The following is an 18,608-nucleotide window of genomic DNA, read 5'->3' as shown; positions in this document are numbered from 1 at the left end:
TATCTTTCTGTGGCTAAACTTATACGCAGACCTTCAGCATAATGGATATTATCATGGTTGCAGTGCAGGTATATTACCTTACAAAACCAAAGAAAAGCCCTTTAACCAACTGGAGGCATTAGGCAGCAACTGTCCTAGTGGTGGAAACAAGTGAACTGATTAATTAATATTATTATTAAAGAATAAAATTATTCTAAGATTTAACCAAGTACTTTTTGCATGTCCCAAATTTTGGTTGTTGTAAATTTACATACTTTGGCTAAATTATTGATGAGCTATCTGGTCTACTCTAATCCCTCTAGCCTTCAAGGTGATTCTTTATTAGTCATATAACCTTTTTTTTTTAATTCAATAGGGTAGGCTACTCACCATAAAATATTTTGTCTCCTCTTTCAAATTGATTTTTTTTTTGCCTTTTTTCCTGCACTATTAAGTTTTTCAAATACTTTTCTGATGTTTATTCTTTATAAATGTAATCATCTGCAGATGTGCTGAAGACTGCATGGTACACATTCAAACTCTTGTATAGAACTCAAGAGAACAAAGCAATTTTTCATGCCTAATTCCTTTCTTCTCATCCCCACTGATGTAACTGTCAAAGAAAATCACAGCAATGCTGACAATGCAATTCAGAATGAACACCGATCCATACAGAGACCCAGAGGTAGGAGGTGAAAATTATCCATTATTCTGAACAACAGAAGTGGACCAAAGCCTGCCACTGAAGTTTTATTAATCTTAGTAAAATCATTCTAGCTCCCAAAGAGAACGTTATATCCACAGTCCCTGCATGCTTTTTTGCCCAGCTTCCTCCACAGCTGGACACAGTGACAATGCTAAACCAGCTCTTGGTACTGCCAGGCTTATTCCTCCCTTCAGACAGCAACAAAGAGAAAACAGCCACTTCCTCAGACACCCACAGTTCACTATTGGCCTAATGAATCTTCCACTGACATTTAGTACAAAGAACCTGTCTTCTGTCTTTTTACAGGCGAAATAAAAAACAAACAAAGGTACATTAAACCAAACATTTTCAATTTCCATTATTTTTGGATCACTTGCTCAGTCCCTTGCCCATAGAAAGCTAACATTTGGTAAACTTTCAACTAAAACAGGACTCATATTCAACACCGAAAGGAGAAATGAACTAACTTCACGATGATATAATTCACAGAAACAAATTTTTCTCCCTCAAAGGAAAACACAGCTCTGCACTGGAAATATTAAACAAAACAACATATTCCACTATGAACTTATTTTTATAAGCAATGGCAAAACCAAAAAAGTTCCAGTATGCTTTTGGCATTCCACGCTTAACCCGGGATAAATCTGACAAAGGAATAGAATGCCAGGACTGAGCCAGAAGTCAGTGAATTTAAGAAGTCAAGATCTGGCCAGAATCTAGCTATTACTGGATATTTTCTGTACAACAAATAGATCCTTTTTAAAGCCTTGTAGATAGTAATTTGCTTGTTTAGTAGTTTTATGGTTTGACCCAAAGCCCAATCAAATTAATGGAAAAGACTCCTATTGATATCAATGGGCTTAGAGTGAGGCCCCCTATTACACAGTTCAGTAGCTGACTATATTTCAGCAATTTTTTTGCTTCTTCAGGTAACTCGAGAATGTGTTTTGAAGGGACAATATTATTAAAATGAAAATCTCTTGTTTTAATTAATCTATCTATACAAACTGGTCTCACTGACACTCCCGTATGATCAGTCCGAAATCAAAAGTGGACTTTTTACTTGCCCTATGAGACAGAATGCATGTGTCTCTGTCTGTAAATGAGTATGCAAAAGCTAATGCAACACAGTGCTGTATTTTAAGCAAAATGCGTCAGTGATGTCATAAATCCAGGAACATGGTCAGACTCGCTCTCTTTTGAAATCCCATCTGGTTTGAGTTAATATCAAGCAACACCCATGTAAGATTTACTTGGATATTACAGTAAACATTATTCACAGCTTTAATAGATAGAAATAAACAAAACTGATGAGGTAAAGAAAGTCCACATACAGCTTCCAAAAATTCTAGAACTGTTTACTTTCAGATCAAATATGAATGAGGCCAATTAGATGCAGATCTATTCTGGTGATTGTCATGATAGCCAGCATATCAGATAATCACCTACCAGCAATCAATCAATCTCTATGATTATAGCACTCACTTCAACCATTAACCCAATCTCAGCCAAAAATGTCAGGACTCTGGATTGTTTCCTTACAGATACTGGTATGGATTATAGCCAAAACATGGATAATCATCATTCCACAGAATTTTCAAAAAGACTGATACCTACTGCATACTTACAGATAATTCTGTTATCTATTGTTGCTTTCTGTTCACAGGGAGGGGTGGAGGAATGCAGCTGTGCAAAGTTTGCTGGTGGATACAGCTGGATATATTTGATTAATAATGACTATTCATCCTGAAGCCATACTTTGCTACCACAAACTGTGACTTCATAATCTTTTATAAGGCAAGCAGGCCTGACATGGGACAGCAGATAGCTGGCATACCTCCATGGAAGACTAGAGGGATGATAAGCATTTCTGTTAGATATGGTAGTTTTTATCTACAGTGCTAGGTGCACATTCATAAACACTTAAGTACAAGTGCTTCCTTGAATCAGGGCCATAGACTGCTCTGGAAAATGGCTGTGCTTTAGAAGTAGCTGCAGTGTTTCATTTTGAAAGTATGATAGCTGTTCTCCAATTGATTTTATACAGAAATGGTACACATGAATTCAGTTAGTAAGTCTGTGAGGTGTTTGGGGATCCATTTGGATGAAAAGCACTACATAAATACAGTTATCAGCATAATAATCAACGCTCAAGAGTACATATTCAAGAAGACAATTTATACACACTGCTTCCTATGGCTCTTCATTAGCTAATATTTTACTGAAATATAAGTCCTTCTGTGAAAGCTTATGCTAATATTTTTCTCTTAAATACGTTTTCTGGCAAATAAGGATTGTGCAAATTGCTTGACTTTCTGGAATTAAAATACCGTTAGATCAACAAGGTTTGGTCACAGCGGACAGTAACAGAGACAAAAGAAGATCATAGCGATTCCTATTAACAAGGTCTCTCAAAAAGACTTTCATAGTGTTGTTTTAAAATACTGTACTTTTTCAGAATGAATTTATAATTAAATAGACTCCAGTCTGAATTTTTAACTCATTAGGTTCTGAAAAATGCACTCTCTTGGCTCCTGTTATCTTCAGAACTATTTAATTTCCTATTCAGTTATCTACATATAGTTTTGCTCACTGGGCTCTACATTTCTTACCTAAATAAAACTAGCTACCTCTCACAGACCATTTAGTGTAGGTTGGTTAGAGTCAGGGTAAGATATAATGATATACAAACAAAAAAGGTAACTAAGCTGATATAAGAACAAAAAGACATTTGTGGTTATTATGGAAATCAGTTCAAATGTGAGATGGCTAAACAATACGTATTTGTTTACTTGTTCCACAAAAAACACAACCAGCCTGCCAACATTTGCTTTTTGAAGTGTCAGATAACATTATTTCCAAGATGTCACTGAGGTCCTTCATTGGCTATGCATAAGGTCAGTGAATATTAACTTCATTTACACGTGGCTGAGAATTGGCCGGTGTCAACAATAGAGGTTTAGATCCTCTGCTGAGCAGGGTTAGAAGCTGACAAAAAGCTGCCACAGAGGAAGATGGATGATCATACTAGCTGACCCTATTCTTCCTTAAGTGTCACAGTTTCGGCCTCCTTTCTCTCTCCACAACAAAAGATCCTCTCTGAGCTTCCCAGTGGCCTTCAGCTTTATTGGTGCTAACAGGTCCAGACATTTTCATCGATTGGATTCTATATCTCTTAAACACAAGAGCTTGCCCTCTTTGGCTAGCCAAACCTTGGCACAGATGTCTTTTTCTGTAATTGCTTCTCTGCTGTCTGTTGGGAGGGATGCAATCGGACAGGCGAACATCATGTCAACACAGAAAACGTTTCACCGTTTATCTCAGTTTCCCAATGGCATTTTAAAGAAAGTGATATGTGGTTTGCCTGGAGAGTTTAACTCTTTCATATCTCAGAGCGCTGATAAGCCAAGAAAAGTTGTAATTTTGCTACCATTGGGGAACAATGTGTGCCTTGATACCAGACATAACTCAATGGCTAGACAAATTAATTTCACTGACAGAAAATACAAAAAATGAAGGGCTTGCTATTAATACTCATAACTGTGTACAGAAATCTGTCAACATACAGTAGAATTCTATTTTTACAATTCATGAACAAGAGGGTGTGCAATCAAACTGAAAGGCTACAAATGTATAAATAAAAACAGGTTTAAAAAACCCCACATTATTAACTTGTGGAACTTGACAACACATAATAGCATTGAGACCAAGAGCTTCATAGGATTCACAAAAAGGGCTAAGCATTTAAGATGAACGGGACTACCCAGAGTTATTTGGATAAGATAAAAAAATTATTAGAGATTTAAACCTCTCAGCATTCTGGCACCATAGTTATGGGCATGGTACAAGAACATGGAAAGAACAGAACAGAATTAAAGAGAATGCTTCAGGGTGAGGGAAAGATTTCCAGGGTTCTTACACCTTCCTCTGAATCATCCACAGATGGTTACTGCCAGAGAAATATAATGGACTAAATGTGCCACCGAACTGACCCAATACATCAACACCTATGTTCCTACACATACTGTGGAAACAGCCACTCACAGAAACTTACACATATTGTCCCAGATCCTGGGCTGTATTACATCTGTTCTATACTTCACTGATGGTGCAAAGTGACCCTACAAACAGTATAGCCAGCCATAGGAAGATTGGTCACTCAGTGGTGTACAGCCAGTGTAACAATCCCTATGCCATTTCCATCCTGGCCAACATAGGTGCATAGCCAGGAGCAAAGAGGCATGGCCACATACACCTTGTTAGTTCCTACCTGTCATGTCATCACCTTGATGTCATCTGCAGTTAGCACAAGTTAGAACAGCTCTCAGGAGCTCCTGGAGCTGTCGACTTCTCGGCCACAGCTGAGAATCTGGGTTATTACATATCATATTTAAACTATTTCAGTTACTCATGCCCCAATTAGTTAAAAGTACAGCTAGTCAAAAAAAACAGGGTTACTTACCAGTAACTGTTGTTCTTCGAGATGTGTTGCTCATATCCATTCCAGTATAGGTGTGTGTGCGCCCCATGCACAGATTCCCGGAACTTTTTTCCCTTAGCTAGCTCCGTAGGGCTGGCTCAGGCGCCCCCTGGAGTACCGCGCTCATGCCGTGGTACATAGGGCGCTGCCGACCCTGCGGCCCCTCAGTCCCTTCTTTCTGCCGACTCCGACAGTGGGGACAGAGGGTGGGTTTGGAATGGATATGAGCAACACATCTCGAAGAACAACAGTTACTGGTAAGTAACCCTGTTTTCTATCTTCGAGTGATTGCTCATATCCATTCCAGTATAGGTGATTAAATAGCCATACCTTGGAGGTGGGTAGGCATTGAGATACTCTCGCCAGTACTGCTCTGTCGAATCCTGCATCCTCTCTCGCCTGCTGCACGATGGCGTAGTGGGATGTGAAGGTGTGGACCGACGACCAGGTCGCTGCTCTGCAGATATCCTGCAGGGGCACTCCTCCAAGGAAGGCCGCAGATGAGGCCTGGGCCCTGGTTGAGTGCGTTGTCACAGCTCCTGGAAGTGGCACCTTCGCCCGCTCATAGCAGGTTTTAATACAGGCGGTGATCCAGGTGGAGATGCGCTGGGTGGAGACAGGTGAGCCCTTCATCCAGTCCGCCACTGCCATGAACAGCTGTGTTGACTTCCGGGACGGCCTGGTCCGCTCGACAGCTGCGACATTGACATCTCCGAACCATGTGGTTTGGGAAAAAACACAGGGAGGAAGATATTCTGGTTATAGTGGAACTGAGTCACCACCTTAGGCAGGAAGGCTGGGTGGGGCCTCAGTTGGACCTTATCTTTATAGAAGACCGTGTCCGAGGTTAAAGCTCTGACTGCCTCTGGACTGCCCTCGGTGCCGCGGTGCCGGGGAGCTCAATGACCCGGAGTCGGAGCTAGGAGGAGGAGCCCTGCACTCTCTACCCTCCTTGACCGTCTGGGGGGGTGGAGACCTATCGACTCCTGTCTCCTCCACCCACCGGGGCCACCCAGCCACAGAGTTTCCATGCGCGGGTTTACCCCGAGACACCGGTCCCGGAGCCCTCGGCCGAGGGGGGGACAGAGGCGTAGGCAGACCCATGAGGACGTGTGCCGCAGCGAAAGCCTCCGGTGTCGATGGCCCTTGCAGAGGTGCTCCCCCACCCCCAGGAGTCAGGGGAGGCTCTCTGCGAGGAGATGCCGGTGCCGGAGTACTCTCCACAGCACATGGCTGGGGCATCTCCTGCTGCAGCCCCTGCTTTCCCGGTAGCAGGGGAGAGTCCATGGGAGTGGCATCCCGCTTCTTCTTCTTCTGCACCGCAAGCAGTGCCGGTGCTGGTGTCAGTGCCAAGGACGGTGCCGGTGAGGCGCTCTGCACCGACGAGACACTCGGTGCCGCAGGTGAACGCGAAGGCTCAGAGTCCGGCCGGAGCACGGACTCCATCAGGATCGTCTTCAGTCTTGCATCCCTTTCCTTCTGGGTCCTTGGCTTGAAAGCCCTGCAGATCCTGCACTTCTCCTTTCTGTGTTGCTCCCCGAGGCATCGGAGGCAACGGTTGTGAGGGTCACTCACTGGAAAGGACTTCACACACATGGTGCAGGCTTTAAAGCCCGTAGAGCCAGGCATGGCTCAAGTCTAGCCCCTAAGGGCACTATCTACTTAACTACTTGCTAACTACCGTTTAACAATAAACTAGAACTCAAATAATAACAGCTAACACCAAGGGATGCTACTTGCATTTGCATGCAAGAGGCAGACGTTCCGGTAACCGTCACAGGCGGAAAGAAGGAATTGAGGGGCCGCAGGGTTGGCAGCGCCCTATGTACCACGGCATGAGCGCAGTACTCCAGGGGGCGCCTGAGCCGACCCTACGGAGCTAGCTCAGGGAAAAAAGTTCCGGGAATCTGTGCACGGGGTGCGCACACACCTATGCTGGAATGGATATGAGCAATCACTGGAAGATAGAACTTCATTTAAAAATGGATTTTAAATGAACATTGGGTTTTTTCTAAACACATTTAAAAAAAAAACAATGCTCGAAAACTAAAATATTTTAATTCAGAAATGTTGACTCCAGGGGTGATACAGTCAGGCAGGATGGTCCGGGGGTTAGGACACTGGCCTAGCACCTGGGTTACTTCAGTTCAATTCCCTGCTTTGCCATTGACTTTGGGGACAATTAGCCTCCTTATGCCTTAGTTTCACAGCTGTAAAATGAGGATAATAATGCTTCCCTATCTCACAAGGCAGTTGAGTGGATAAATACTCAGATTAGGAAGTGCTTTGAAGTCTACTGATGAAGAGTGCGAGATAAGAAAAGCATTTTATAGTTATTATTTACAACCAGGGACCCTGGCCTACAGAAGTGAATGGAAGCATGAGGCACTTGAACTACAGCTCCCAGGACACACTGCAATGGCATTTCCACATCAAAACTATTTCAGTTTTCCGACATAACATTTTGATTTTTTTATTTTTTGCCAAAGAAAGTCAAAATTTCCCACCAAAAAAAAGCCTATTTTTACACTAGCTTCAGTTACAATGAAGTTTCCCTCAATCCCAAAACCAGCAGAAAAAGAAATTTGTTCACAACTCTAGTCATAAATTTAATACAGATGTACTGTGAATGACAGCATGCATGAATACATATGAAGTTAATGCCGGAAATACTGCAATACATCTATTTGACTAAAATTTGATGTTTACTGCATACAACATACTGCAACTTAAAATGTATGATGTTTGTGTGAGTTTATGCCAAGACTCATGTTTCTTAGCAAACACCACACTACTTCAGGGAATATCATATTGGTAATAAGAAAATCTTATATTTTTAGGGAGCCAATCCTGCAGCTCATTTTCAAGGTAACTCCCATAAAAGTGAAGTGGGAGTTTTGCTTTTGTAAGGATAGTGACTTTGGGCCCTTGCTCTTTGTGTTAATAAAAGATGGTTATGACATGGGGGCCAATTCCTGCTCTATTTTTACTCCCACATGTGATCCCATGGGACTAATTACTTGTGTGTCTAACACAAGCAGGATTTTGCCCAAGGGAAAATGACCAGTTTTATATTTAAAAAAAAAAGAGAAAGCAAGCAGCTTATAGTCCCCTGTTCCATTCCACGAGTTAGGGAAACAGAACTTGTGTCCATGCAAGGAGGCAGAACTGCTTCTGCAGTATACACCACCCAACCATGATGAAAGCTCGAAGGGGTTCTACCTCCATCTAGCTGGAGTGAGCACAGAGGAAGCAGGCCACGGAGAGGGAAATTAGTTCACCCATCAAAGCCTGAAGCTATTGTAACTTCCACTGGATTGCCCCTCCATGCAACAGAAACCCCAACAAGGGATAGCAGTGGGCAAGGGGGCCCAGCAATGCAGTTCTTCTCTAGCTCAGGAAGACCCAGACCAGGGGTGATGGCACAGGGTCTTCCAATGGACAGGCCTGGCCCCTCAGCAGAATGAGAGATCCATCAGCTGACCATGGTAGTTAAATTCTGGAACAGGATTCCAGGGAGGTTATAGAATCCCCCATCACTGGATGGTCTAAGTATACTTGGTCCTGTCTCAGCCCAGGGGCCTGAACTTGACAAGTCCCTGAGGTCTCGTCCAGCCCTATATTTCTATGATTCAATAAGCACATGAGGCAGAGGAGATTTAAACTGAGGGTCTCTTCCCCACAGGTAGTCACTGGGGATTGATTTAGTCCAAGGGATTCCTCCCCCACCCCACCCTAATGAACAACCCATCTTCTCTTTAACCTTGGTCATGTAATGCAAGTCAAATATGATCACTTTGCCAATGGACTTTACTAAGGGTTGAGATACAGGAAAATGCTCATAATAAAACTTAGTACTTATATAGCACTCCACAGCTGCAAGTCACTCCTATTGTACACAGGCACAAAGGAGGAGAAGAGGGGGACAATCACAGCACAGGCCTCCATCAGGCAATTGCCCCAACTCCTGCACAAGTGTGGGTGGGCAGCAGTGAACAGAGGGCAGAGCTGAGGCTTTGTTCCTTCCGGCACCAGCCAGCACAGCTGAGCCAGTATGGAGGGGAAGTACTTTGTACCAGTTACATAGTTAGGGCAAATTTTTCCTATTCCAAAGGGGAAGTAACCAGGGACCAAACTGTAGTCACAACACGGTCAGTAGACTGCTCCTGGGGAAGCACAACATCACAATGCCCAGTACCTTGGCTTTCTGGTAACACCACAACGTTGTCCTTTGTAGGACTTAGTTTCTGCACTAGATAAGCAAAACCAAGTTCATTTCTGCATTATCTGGGAGACTGAAAGCTGCAGTGACATACTGGGGGCTGTAATATGAATACATGAACTCTTCATCTCTGCATTGTTAGTATTATATTTGGTTGTCCCCACCACACACACACACACACACACTCCCTGGAGAGAACCAATCATCTTTAGGTATGCATATAAAATGTACATCATTAAATACCATCCAAAAAAAAAACAACAGATGTGTCAAGCTGAATGATTAAGCACCAGATTCCCCCGTAGACACTCAGCTCACAGCTAGAAGCAGCATGAATACAATTCGTCCGTATTTACCAGATCAAACTAGACACTTTCCTTAATTGATGACAATGGTGTTAGAAAACTAAGGTTTACCTTATCAATCATGTGAATCTCAGATACTCTGGGATGCTTTAAAAGGAAAGGAAAGCCCAAGCAAAGAGTCTTTTTGTGTCTGTGGAGCCTAGCTACAGTGGTTTTTATGTGTTCAAATGACCTAAGCAGCCTGTTTGTGCATATTCTCAGAGCATGTCTATCAATCAATGTCAATATTCACCCAGACTCCATTTTGACTGGCAACTGGCGTCAGCTATCTACTGAATGTTAATGAATAATGAATACCCTTGTCGTTGCTTAAATATACACACATTTCTTTAAAATGGTGGAATTTAAACATGTTGGTTTCATCAGGGAGATTTTAGATTGTGTTTTCATCTACATACTGTATTAGGAGAGAAAAAAAGAAAAGTCTGTTGAAAGATTCATATTTAATTTGAACCATTGTGAACATGAATGTTTTTATTTTCTAACAAGGCAACCTTGTCTCATCTTGTGTCATACAAGCTTAAATCTCAGACTTCCAAATATGCTTTTTTTTTTTTTTACAATTCTAACACACAATCTCTGCAACTCTGTACTTACCACAGAAAATCCTTAAACTAAAGATCAAAGGAAGTATGTCACTCCTCCCTTCTCATTCATATACACCAAAAAACATGTTAGAAAGACATTATTATTTCTGCTCTTCCTCATTTCTTGTCAGTGAGATTGCTAGTGAATTATGACAAGAATTTTTTTTTAAAACACATTAAACCAGTCACAGAGATAAACAGATTTATTTCAATTGACACATTGAAACAACTGACAGACCACAATCCCTGGAAGGTCAAAGAGTATCCCTTTTATTCAGCCAATGACATTATACAACTAATGACAGGCAAAAGTTGGTGGAATGAAAAAGCATATTCAAAGTCCATGGATACAATATTGTCTCAGCTATGAACACAATATTTTCATCTTCCTTAAGTTTTTAAATATATATATGTTACTTTTAGGTCTCCCAGCAAGAGGCTGCAGGTTGAGTCTGGCTGAAAATTCTACAGGTGAGTTAATGAGCGGGATGACTGTGGAATGCTGGGATATGCTACCAGTGAAAATACCAATGGCACTTTTTCTACGTCATGCAAAAAAATAAAATAAAATAAAAATCAAACAAATAATTCCCCTTGGTTTCCAAAGCAACCGGGCATCATCTTAATTTTCCATTTGTTGGTCACACATGTATGGTTCATACCTAGTAGGCATGAAAATAAGTATGTTAAAACTCAGAATATATTTTCTAGTTGCAATATTTCTGGCTCAGTATGAAAAATCAGCATTTGTTTTCACTGCACAGGGATCAGATGCACAACAACAACTTACAACCAATACAGCTGGTCACAATAAAACCAAAATTGCCAAATCACATTTTTTTGATGCAAATCCTGCAGCAAATGTTGAGATTTTGAAACTTAAAAGACTGACCAGCTCTAACATCCAACTTTAGTTAAATGGTTGCATGTACTATGAACCTGACCCAAAGCACATGGATGTCTGTATAAACGCACTCACTGATTTCAATAGGCTATGGATCCTGTTTTAAAATATCTCATCAGCAATTAAGAAACATTTAAACAGGATTCTTTAAAAAAAAAAAGAGAAAATCCAGTCAGAAATAAATATTCTTAAGAACTACACAGCTGTACACATAGGATGTTATATGGTCAAATTAAAAATATCAGATTTAGCCAGATTTTTAAATGTATTTAAGCAATTAAAGATGAAGACAGACACCTACTGGAATTTCCAAAAAAAGTGGCTAGGTGCTTAACACCTATTGACTTCTGTATCTTTAAGCATCAAAATACCTTTAAATAGCTGGCCATGGGCTCGACTAGTTTTGACTTCAATGGCAAAGGTCATATGTTACTGAGACAATTACTGGAATACTGTACCCGGTTCTGGTGCCTAAGTTAACATATTGGAAAGAGTTCAGAAAAGAGCCACCAGAATGACTCACGGTCTAGGAAATCTGCCTTACAGTGAAAGTGCAATTGTATAGTTTATCTAAGGGTATGTCATCACTGAAGGTAGCAAATTCACCACCATCAGATCGATCTATCTGGATCGATAGATCGGTCAGTGAAGACCTTCTCAATCGATCTGGAAGCTGACACATTAAAAGCACCCTCTCAAGTGACGTAGCGCTGCATTCCCATCAGCGCAGCACAGTGAAGTCGCAGCACAGAAGAGGAGTTATGAAGTCGACGGGAGTTACACAAGCTACTCTGCGTAGCTTGCGTAACTCCTGTCGACTGCCACTGAATTTCCAGGTAAGTGTAGACCTGGCCTAAGAGAAAGTTGAGGTGACTTGATCACAATCTATAAATATCTACATTTGGATAAGATTTCTAATAGTACAGAGCTCTTTAATTTAGCGGACAAAGGGAATACCAGATCCAATGGCTGGACGCGGAAGCCAGACAAACTCACACTAGAAATAAGGTGCAAACCTTTAACAGAAAAGGTAATTAACCACTGGAACAATTTACCTAAGGATACAACATTATTTGAAGTCTTTAAATCAAGATGAGATGTCTTTCTAAGATATATACTTTAGCTTCAGTTATAGGCTTGATGCAGGAAATCACTTAGTGCTCTGAGTTATGCAGAAGGTCAGATGAGATCTTAATTGTCTCTTCTGGCCTTAAAAACCTATGGGTGAAATCCCAGCCCATTGAAGTCAGTGGAAAAAAGGTATGTCAGTGGGGCCAGGATTCCACCCTATCGATAGTAGTAGATAGAGATTCATAGAAGGGAAATGGCTAATGTGCTAAATAAATACAACAACTTAATCTAGGTCAGGTGATATTTTACAGAGATTTATAATGGATGGTTTGAGGGATAGCATTTATTTTCATGAGTAAAACAGAAAGGATTATATAACAAATGGTGCATCCACGAATGACAGAGATTAGCATTTGTGTGCATATAATATGATAACTTCAGTGAAGTTACTCTTGATCCATCAAATATTTACTTCCCAGGTATGCATCTACTCCTACATATATATCCCAGTTCAGGAAAGCATACCAATTCAGGAAAGCATTTAAATACATGTTTAGCTTCCACTGATGTCAATGGGACTTAATAAAAGGATAGATTTAAGCATGATATTGCTTCCACTGAAATCAAACGGAGATTTGCCGACCATTCCATTGCTTTAAATGGAGTGTTTGCAGGACTGGGTAGTAGTAATTATTGGGTATTATTTATGGATCACGTAATCCAATGCTCCCAAAAAGAAAAGTCATTATTAGTGAACTACTGTAGATGCACCATATTTATGGCAAAAAAAAAATCCATTTGAAATATATTGGGGTTACTTTTAAAATTTCTCTCTAAAATTGTGGATGTATAAATTACACATGCATTAATTGAGTGAACAATTTCAAAATTATCTTTTGAAAATTTGACCATAGCCTTCACTCCATGTTTGGCACAGCATCTGGTACTCTTATGCATCAGGAGATATGCAAAGTAATACTTTGTGTAAAACCAACAAAAAAAAAGTTAACAGTAACCTAATTCTCATATAACACATTTTGAAGTAAATATAAAGGATCAGAAACTATAAAAAATGGTAATAATATTAATTAACAGTTATCTATTCATTCAAGATGATTGATGTTATTATTGCAGTAGATCTGCTATTATCTAAAAGGGTCACATGAAGCAATAACCTAAAACAGAAACAGCAGCAGAGGATTACTACAACTGCAGTACATGGAAGCAAAAAAACCAAACCAAAACAAAAACACAACATTAAGCTCCAGTCCGGCAAACACTTATGCATGTGCCTAACTTAACTCTCCAATGAAGTCAATGGGGTTACCAGTACAAACACACAGGGGCTTACAAGGTATAATATTTGGGTCAGATTCTGATTTGACTTAAACCAGTTTTACACTTCATTGCCTTTAGTGGGGTTGCTCCTGATTTAGTCCACTATAAGTGAGACTAGATTTAGGCCCAAAGACAGAAGTTTTTATGGTATGAGGATTATTGCTCAAATAATTGCATAAATTATCTCCATTGGGGAATAATATTGTCAACAAGAAGCCATGAGTGTGTTATCCCAACCGTTGGTCATCTGTACAGTGCATTGGGCAACATTTTTCTACTACAGAGGTTCAAGCAGGTTCAAGTCACAAGCAGTTGTTGGTGGAAAGGTTTAAAAGAATGCTCCTCTGCCTTTCCAAAAGAGCCCCATTATGCACTGGGTAGATTTTGTCACATGTCTGGCACACGTCGGAGGAGAATCTGAGAGGAAAAGTTCTAAGAACACTTTTCTCCTATAAACTACAACTCTCTCTCTCTCTCTCTCTCTCTCTCACACACACACACACACACACACACACACACACTTTTTAAGAAAATCATTTTACTGCTCTTAGAGACTAAATATTTTAATTGACAGTTATGGACAATCAAAGGAGTTTTAAATGGGAGGGAATAAAAGCTCCTGAATGAGGTTTAAACTTTAATAATTTGTGAACTGTTAAATTATCAATGAAATTCTAAGTGTAAACTCAGAACAACACAGCCCTGGAAATATCTCTATGCAATAAGAAATATATATTTTAACAGTGAGAGTAATTGGCCATTGCAACAATTCACCAAGAGTCATAATTGATTCTCCATCACCAACAATTTTTAAATCAAGATAGGATTTTTTTTTCTAAAAGATATGCAGTAGGAATTAGTTTGGGGAAGTTCTAAGGCCTGTGTTATACAGGAAGTCAGACTAGCTGGTCACAGAGGTTCCTTCGGGCCTTAGGATCTATGAATCATGTTTCTGACATTATTGCACCAGCTCAAGGCCAAAGAAGAAGTTGGGTAGTTCACTCATTGCCTGTTAAACAAACTGTTACAAAAAGCAAGTCACTTCAGGGAGTTAATGACAGGTAACACTGAATTCAATCAGAGCTGGCTATTGTTTCCTGAACTTGATGAATAACTGAATCACAACACATTTTAGTAAAGGCTTAGATGAAGTTTCTCCGATTACATGAGTGACGGGTCACATTTACTATGAACCCTTGAATCTACACATTTGAGTTTTTTCAAAATCCAGGTTGTTCTTAGTTCTGTTCTCAACAAAAATTTAGTTCTGATTAATAAAGTAAATATAAAAACATGAGTTCTAATATTTACAGAAGAAAATAAACAAAAAATAAAATTACTCGATTTATGAAAAGCTACTGAAAGATTTCAGTAAGTGAATCCACTTAGAAAATTCCACTTTGCCTTTTGCAGGCAGAGTAGTTTAAAATACTTTAATTCATAGTCTTTCGGGTTAACAGAATACATATTCACATTCTACGAACATCTTAGTGTTTTAAATCAGCTAGACTAACGCTGCAATACAGGGCTTACCGAACGGAGAGAAAACATTAAAATCATGTATTATTAATGCTAAAAGTGAAGGAGCAACAACTGATTTTTTATTCTAAAGTCTTAAGTGGTAATAAATGTAATAGCGACTGCAGGTCCAGATAAAGATCAAAGAAAGAACAACTTCCATGATTTCTCAGGTAGGAAGAGCCAAGTATTCTTAGAATTCCTAAGCTAATCAATACTAATGAACTGACAGCTGGGAGAAAGTGAGAACATGGTTCCATGTCATACACTGTGCAAGCTTTAGATACAAGAAAGCTCTTGAAATACTAGCTTCATTACACAAAAACTTTGTGCATGGAACTTTTGTTGTCTTCAACTTCTGTACCAAGCATGTCAGGTATGGGCACACTTTTTTAACAAATACCAGCTCTCGCCTCTTTTCTTTTTGGTTTCAACAAATCCCTATTACGCCCCCACACCCTCTATCTTTACTTCATAAATAATTTACCCAAAACACATTTATCAACACTTGAATACCAAAGTGACAGAGGTCTTGGATATACACACGTTCCCATATCCCTCCTGAGACAACACAAAAACAACTACTATCTGCTCCCCACTCTTTTGTAGTCTCTCTGTTCCTTTAGTTCCTCCTGGCTTGCAACCCCTTTCAGCACCATTTCCCCCACCCCAGCTCACTCCTGGATCCCTGCATTCTAAACAAATGTAAGGAATGAAAACAAAAATCATTTTACCCAGTAAATCAGAATTCTAGATTTTATGATTCATACCAGGCGAGCATCAAGTTTGTAATCACTCACACTTAAGCTAAAATACTTTAGCCTGGGAAATCCTCACATTTAACTCCCATTTTTCTGAGCATCTGCGTGGAGTATTCACCCCACACTATCCTTGGAAAGGGTTAATGAGGCTGAGACAGGCCAACTAAGCAGATAGGCCACACATGAGGGGAATCAGATGGCCTAAGGAACCCCAGATGAATGAAGGAGCCCAGCTGAGAGGGAACAGGCAGGGCTAGTATAAAGCCAAGAAGCTGGCACCAGAACAGGGCTGCGATGAGAAGGCCTAGAGCCACTCTCTGGACATTAGAGAGGGAAGGAGGAAAATCTAAGGAAAATGGTGGAGGAAGAGGCTTGGGAAAATAGCAGCAAGGTTTAAGGTGGTACAGACCTTGGCTGCTGATTAAAGGGTCCCGAAGTTGAAACCCAGAGTACAGGCCAGGGTGGGTTCCCCCGCTAGCCACGGGGGATGGGAAGATTGCGAAAGATAGTTTGTGCAGAAAGATTTTGTTACCTCAGAAGCAGGGAAGAAAAAAAAAAAAAAAACAGCGATCTGGCTGGAGGGTCCAAGCCATGAAGAGAGAGCACCCAGAGTCGCAGAGAGTAGGAGAGCACGGCAGCAGGGTGCACAACGAGCAGCGGAAGAGGGTGTCAGGCCTGGAAAGACCTAATCCCTGAAACAGTCAGGTGGAGGAGTCTAGCAGTGAGTTGGCAAACAGAGAAAAAACAATTCTCAGTTTCTTTCCCATCACAAGTATGTATCCCCAATATGCAAATCTCAAAGCAGGACAGCAATAGGTGTGCTTTGCAGAGCCACATGTCTTAAACCTATACCCAGTGTTTTGATGAACAGGTAAAAACACAAATCTGGAATGACACTGGATTTTGATTTATTCAAGGAAGGCTTTTCTGACACAGGTTCCTTGACTAAGGATCTCCTGTTCTTTTCAAACAATTCATCTTAGGCCTGACAAACTCACTACATCAAATACATTGCTTATAGGATAAGCTTACATGTCTCTGTTGAAAGCTTGCAACTTACCAGTATTAATAATCATGGTATGATGTATGTGGGGGTAATATTTAAGGAAAACTACAATATAGTTATATGATATAGAATCATAGAATCATAGAATATTAGAGTTGGAAGGGACCTCAGGAGGTCATCTAGTCCAACCCCCTGCTCAAAGCAGGACTAACCTCTGCTATATCATCCCAACCAAGGCTTTGTCAAGCCGCAGCTTAAAAACCTCTAAGGATGGAGATTCCATTTCACCACCTCCCTAGGTAACCCATTCCAGTGCCACCCTCCTAGTAAAAAACTTTTTCCTAATGTCCAACCTAGACCTCCCCCTGTAACTTGAGACCGTTGCTCCTTGTTCTGTCATCTGCCACCACCGAGAACAGCCTAGCCCCATCCTCCCTAGAACCCCCTTTCAGGTAGTTAAAGGCCGCTATCAAATCCCCCCTCACTCTTCTCTTTTGCAGACTAAACAAGCCCAGTAGTTCCTCATAAGTCCTGTGCTCCAGCCCCTATCATTTTTGTTGCCCTCCGCTGGACTCTCTCCAACTTGTCCACATCCTTTTTGTATTGGGGGGCCCAAAACTGGACACAATATTCTAAATGCCTCAAGATCTTAAATTAAAAGAAGTCACCAATGCCATGGAGTGATATTACTTGGTGATCTGGCCTCCTCCATTTAAGCAGCAGAGGGAGCTGAGGGTGCTTCCCCATCCTCCAGATCAATTAGCCAGTGATGTAACACATGGTTCAATTGTCTCCCATTGCCCTACCACAGAGCAATCAATGGAAAACCACCAAAATCCCCCTGCAAACAATCAACACCACTTGGAAGTAAAAAAGGAACATAACAACAGGGGATTGCCCAGCCTATGAATAGAGACAAAAGATTGTTTCAGTATAACATAGAGAGAGGCACTCTGCATCCATTCACTGAGGAGACATTCTGTTGTGTGGGGGTGTTTTTCGTGAAATGTTGGATCCTTTGAAGCCAGCGAGCTTGCAACAGACTGAACTTTGGAGGTGAAAAAACAAGGTTACTTACCAGTAACTGATGTTCTTCGAGATGTGTTGCTCATGTCCATTCCACTATAGGTTAGTGCACACCACTGTGCACGGTTCCCGGAACTTTTTTCCCCTTAGCAGATCCTGTAGGGCCAGCTTTGGCGCCCCCTGGAGCCCTGCGCACATGCCGCGGTATATGTGGTGCTGCCGGCCCTAGGCCCCCTTAGGCCTTTCTTTCTGCTGACTCTGGCAGCGGGGATTGGGGTGAGTTGTGGAATGGACATGAGCAACACATCTTGAAGAACATCAGTTACTGGTAAGTAACCTTGTTTTCTTCTTCGAGTGATTGCTCATGTCCATTCTACTATAGGTGATTAACAAGCCATACCTTTGGTGGTGGGTCGGAGTTACCGGTGAGCTGCCCTTAGTGCAGCTCTGCCAAATCCAGCGTCCTCTCTCGCCTGCTGGACGATGGCGTAGTGGGCCGCGAAGGTATGCACCGACAACCAGGTGGAAGCTTTGCAGATGTCCTGCAAGGGCACTCTCTCCAGGAAGGCTGTAGACGAGGCTTGCGCTCTGTTTGAATGCGCTGTGATGGTTCCCGGAAGCAGCATCCCCGCCTGCTCGTAGCAG

At 41.3% G+C, this 18,608-nt stretch overlaps 1 protein-coding gene across 4 annotated transcripts in view; it reads right to left on the bottom strand.

The window, feature by feature from the left end:
* The window catches only part of EPHA7 (EPH receptor A7), a 163,226-nt gene that overhangs the window by 125,535 nt on the left and 19,083 nt on the right, over nt 1-18,608 (bottom strand). The gene's annotated exons all lie outside the window — the stretch shown is intronic.

This window comes from Emydura macquarii, unplaced genomic scaffold (genome assembly GCF_026122565.2).
Source record: "Emydura macquarii macquarii isolate MOO-44397 ecotype Brisbane River unplaced genomic scaffold, CSIRO-AGI_Emac_v2 contig_3019, whole genome shotgun sequence".
Classification (NCBI taxonomy): Eukaryota; Metazoa; Chordata; order Testudines; family Chelidae; genus Emydura; species Emydura macquarii.
Note: the sequence above shows the minus strand (reverse complement) of the source record. Positions and strands in the feature narration are given on the sequence as shown.